The 4,657-nt window shown below is 38.4% G+C and overlaps 1 protein-coding gene across 1 annotated transcript in view; it reads right to left on the bottom strand.

Moving 5' to 3' along the window:
- coq8aa (coenzyme Q8A, genome duplicate a) overlaps positions 1-2,359 on the bottom strand; it is a 15,868-nt gene extending 13,509 nt beyond the window's left edge. Inside the window, 1 exon segment of the mRNA XM_063901718.1 lies at positions 2,116-2,359. The gene's annotated coding sequence lies outside the window, so the exon portion shown is untranslated.
- Between the last annotated feature and the right edge of the window lie 2,298 nt (positions 2,360-4,657).

Genomic DNA, 4,657 nt, shown 5'->3' on the forward strand with positions numbered 1-4,657 from the left:
AGCTAAAAGAGGAATGATTGACCTTGGACCCAGATAAAAACTATTCAGTCAGTGCTTTGCAAACACACAGATTACAGTGGATAGTGTGCGATGATGCTGCAGGTATCGGCATGTTTGAACTATCAATTAAAAAGTGGATCTTTGTAATAATTATCACAATGCTGAATCAGCTCAGTATTGGAGCAAGAGGCTGCATGCTTTTGTGAAAGGCTGGGAATTTATGTATGATTTTGTACGGAGTAATAAGAAACCAACCAACACAAAGCTGCAGACAGAGCTGCAGAATTCATGAAAATATTTAGTCCCGAGCTGCAGGCAAGGCTACAACAGCCTACTTAAAATGTAAAACATACTCTCTAATCAATGTGCATGTCTAGAGGATTCAAAAGTGTGAACACTGTTGAATGAATTCAATTTGCAAAATCTGAAAACAGACAGTTCATTGCTTAATTTAATAGATTGAGCAACTTCCCATTTGTCAATGTGGGCGTGTTGCCTCAGTGAGTGTTAACACACGGCTTTCTTCCTCTGCTTTTGACATTGTGTCAGTCAACTTTCAGAAACAGAGGTAAGGAGACTTGTAATAAGAAGAGGAGAAGAGAACTATAAGGGTAGTTTTTGATGCCTAGTGGGCGAGAGGTCACCACAAGGTATTTGTGAGAAGCCAGCTTGCGACTACACATGGCATGGTACGCATACACACACTTAAGCCTCAGTTGTTGTCTGGGCTCCAGTGCTGTCCCTGCACAAGCTGTTGACTCACCCTTATAAAAGATAGCCAGGCAACGCGGTCTGAGTGTGCGTCTATATCTAAAATCCACCAGTAGCTGCCCTTCAGTGCTAATCCTCAGCCAAAAAAGGAGGAAAATATTTCCACACTTACTGGGCAGTGGTGAATCACCACTAACAGGGGAAACGTGAGGAAAACCATGTCTCCTCCAAGACTGAATTACAGAGTTTTATTTTATTAAATCAGAGAGTGTTTCATTAAAACCTAGTAAAGTGCTGAAACATGTAAGATAATGATGCAGTGAATAGGAAAAATGATTGTTTCCAATAATGGAAAATGTAATTATCCAATAACATCACCGTAGGCTTATAACTGTGACTATAAATAAACACAAAAAGAATATGACGGTCAGAGGCCGAACAATCACATAATGTAAACGTAACATTTTGATAAGGATCCCATAACTTCACATTTTAAAGTAAAAAAATAAATAAAACTTGTCAGTGTTGTGTATTAGGCAAAGGAAATCGCCTCACCTTATACATCTGAGATAGTCACGTTTAAAAAAGACAGTAACATGGCATGGATGTCATAGATGTCAAGTATAATATACATGCAGTGTTAATATACACGTGCATAAATTGAATTACTGGTTGTAAAGGGAATATGGTTATTGTGAATATGTCCCGAGTTATCCAAATGCAATGTAATCATTAGATGTGTCGAGGCTTTTTATATTGTAAACAACACAATGTAAAGGGTAAACATATTTAATCAAAGCTATTAACAACGTTTTGATGTAAATGTGAAATAAAATGTAATGAAAGTTTAAAGATGGATGCAAACATTTCATTACGTTTATTAGAATTACAGAAGTTACACACAAGTAAAACAAACTACCTGGCTACTCAATATAGCTTTCAGAAGTAAACTTGTTTAATAAAACATTCAGCGCAGTTAGGTACTAGGATTTAGGCTTCACTTTGGGATATTCATCCGACACAAATCCTTCAAATTTGCTTAGCAATCTGCTCTGAAAATCTGTAACTATAAACTTCCTCGTGGGCGTAGAGGCAATAACAAATGCATGCCACGCTGTAAACTCGCGCTAGTTTACAGAAGCTTTACACCTGCTGAAAAAACACTACTAAGTCTGTCAAAAAGATAATCAATAAATACTTTATATCATAGTATAAATCATCGCTACTTTGGCTGGTGGGTAGAGTTTACAGAAGTGACAGAGAAGCCATAGTGGATGTGTACGTCAGCACGCTGCAGAGGTTTATGGAAACAATTGTAGCTATGTCGAAGCTTATCAAAACATACTAAACGAATGCGTATATTTGATTTGTATTTTATTGTGTGTTTGCATTTCAATTACTCACCAGCAGCTGTCGTCTCGGCTTGTCTCTGTGTCAGATGAGGTCAACAATAACTGCGGGTCAACCTAACCAAATCTTTCGTTGGTATAACTGCATATAGCAGCACGTTTACGTGGGGCTTTCTTTTGCACAAGGCAGTGCGTACAGTTGAAGGTTGTGTGTTGTTCACACTCCTCCTCCTTCTGCTGTTATTGGCATGGTGTAATCCTCTCCCTACCCACCACGAGGTCAAACCTTATTTACCAACTTTAGAGTGCTGCCAGAGCTTTGCGTTGACGAGACACACTCATACCTGCCCCCTGTTGTTCAGCACACACTGGCACACGTTTTTGGACACTAATAAAGCATTACGTGTGTTTTTATGACAGTCTTTCTCAGCATGCAATCTTCAACCATGTCAAAGCCATTCAATTTGAATCTGGTTTAATTTCACATTGTAGTGAAAGTACCAATCTGCTTTACCAAACTTTAAATGCATGCTTCTGGGGTTTCTCCTCCCTCCTGCTCATCCTCTGCTCCTATTGGTCCTCGTCGTCTGTTGACAGGAGGTCAGGAGAAAACTACGGCTTCTCATTGGTTCATCAGAAATGAAAAACAAAGTGCAGGTTTGTTCTGCATCCCTAAACCTGAAATTGAGTTTTAGAAGAAGTGACACTCGGACAGTAAGATGCAATAATTGACACATTTACACACAAACACCACAAACGTGCCCACCATAAAAAATACATGTACCACGGCTTTGAAATGGGCCTCTGCTGCCACCTGCTGTGGTTGTACAGCACCCTGGCACTGTGATGTTTGATTGTTATAACATGACAAATATGTGTTCATTTACACATCGATTACAAACAAAACGTACATGAACAAATTGGAAAAAGTTAACTGATTAACAAACGTGTCCTTCCCAATATGATAAGACGAAGCCTTTGAGACAGAGGGTTAATACACCTATATTCAAACTAACAAAATAGGATTTGGGCAAAATCCGAATGCTTTTAAAATCCTGTAATAATTCAAATGACAGTCCTGACTCCTGACCATATATTTTAACCCTGACTTTTTTGGGTTGATTGTTTCTCTGCAGTGTCATCAGAATAACAGCAGAGTGTGTCGCTGTTCCACACAGCACATATTCTATTGCATATGTAAAGGGGGTTATAACAACTTCCTAGATTAAATGAGCTCACTGGTCTTTTTAAGTGAATACATCTCCAGTCAAACTTCCTGGAGTACACATAGTCAAATGTTGGTCTGCAACAACCTAGTTTTCTATGAACAAGGAATCTAAACAATGGGAAATAAAGAATGATCCCTGTCCTGAAAGGCTCATGGATATCAAGGCTGTTGTTATGAAGGGATACAACAAATGCAAGGAGTATTATGAGACAGTTTGGTTAAGCATGTATTAAACAATCAAAAAGTGTGCAAAAGGGTAGAGAGAGTAGGAATAAGTTGAACATCTTTTGAAATGTTTAGAGTAGCACCTGCATATTTAGAATGACCCTAAAGGGTTCAACCTTCTCAGCCACCCTGCATGAAAAAAGGGAGAAGACACAGCTCCGGATGCTGCTGCTGTTGTGGATAGGTGTGATTTGAATGGCAAATGACCCCCATGCAAACAAAGCAATTACTGTGGCCAAAAAGCAGCTGCACCCTGGGGCCACTGTGGGCTTCTCAGGTCAGGACGAGGGGTGTCCTTGCAGATAAAGAAAACTCACATTTACTGCAATTTAGTATGGTAAATATAGTCGCATATACGTACGCAGCAGTTTTTTGTTTACCAAATACACCCTTTTTTTTGAAAAGGAACAATTCTAATAAATACACAAGCACAAAACCAGAACAACATAGGTCTTATGCCAACTAATAAACATCCCAACCATACTGCAAAGTGCTTATTGGGGAGCCTATATCTTAGATGGTTTGTCGTATATAAATATTTTATTATTTTGAGCAAGATAATACCACGCTCATATCTCTCAGTTGCAAATGAATCAACAGCCAGCAGCCAGTTAGCTTAGCTCAGCATAAAGACTGGAAACAGGAAAATAGCCAACCTTTGTCCAAAGAGGTTAAATTTACTTACTTATAACATTAAAGCTCACAAATTAACATGTTATATCTGACATGTTTGACTAATAAAACATAGTTTTGTTTTCCCTGTTTGCATTCTTTATGCTATGCGCAGTATTTATTAGTCTCAGTCATATCCTTAAGCCACCCTGAGCAACTCCCTTTCACTCTGACTTTGATAATCATCTCTTCCCATCTATCCGCTCCTTTATCTCTTAGGAGTATAAGCTATAGGCTCCCAAATAAGTACATCTAATCTAAAAACTGCTTAAAAATGTTTAGCATACCCAAATGAGCAAGGTATCATCATCTCATCTAATTCTCAGCAAAAAAAACTAATGTAATGTTTATATATATTTGCCAAAATGTTGAACTACTTACTTCAGGAAGGCACTGCATGGGTTTATAATCATTCTCTTTCTACTGTCACTGCAAACATCAAGTACAAAATCATGGCACTTTAAATATATGG

Source organism: Eleginops maclovinus, chromosome 15 (assembly GCF_036324505.1).
Source record: "Eleginops maclovinus isolate JMC-PN-2008 ecotype Puerto Natales chromosome 15, JC_Emac_rtc_rv5, whole genome shotgun sequence".
NCBI classification, from domain to species: Eukaryota; Metazoa; Chordata; class Actinopteri; order Perciformes; family Eleginopidae; genus Eleginops; species Eleginops maclovinus.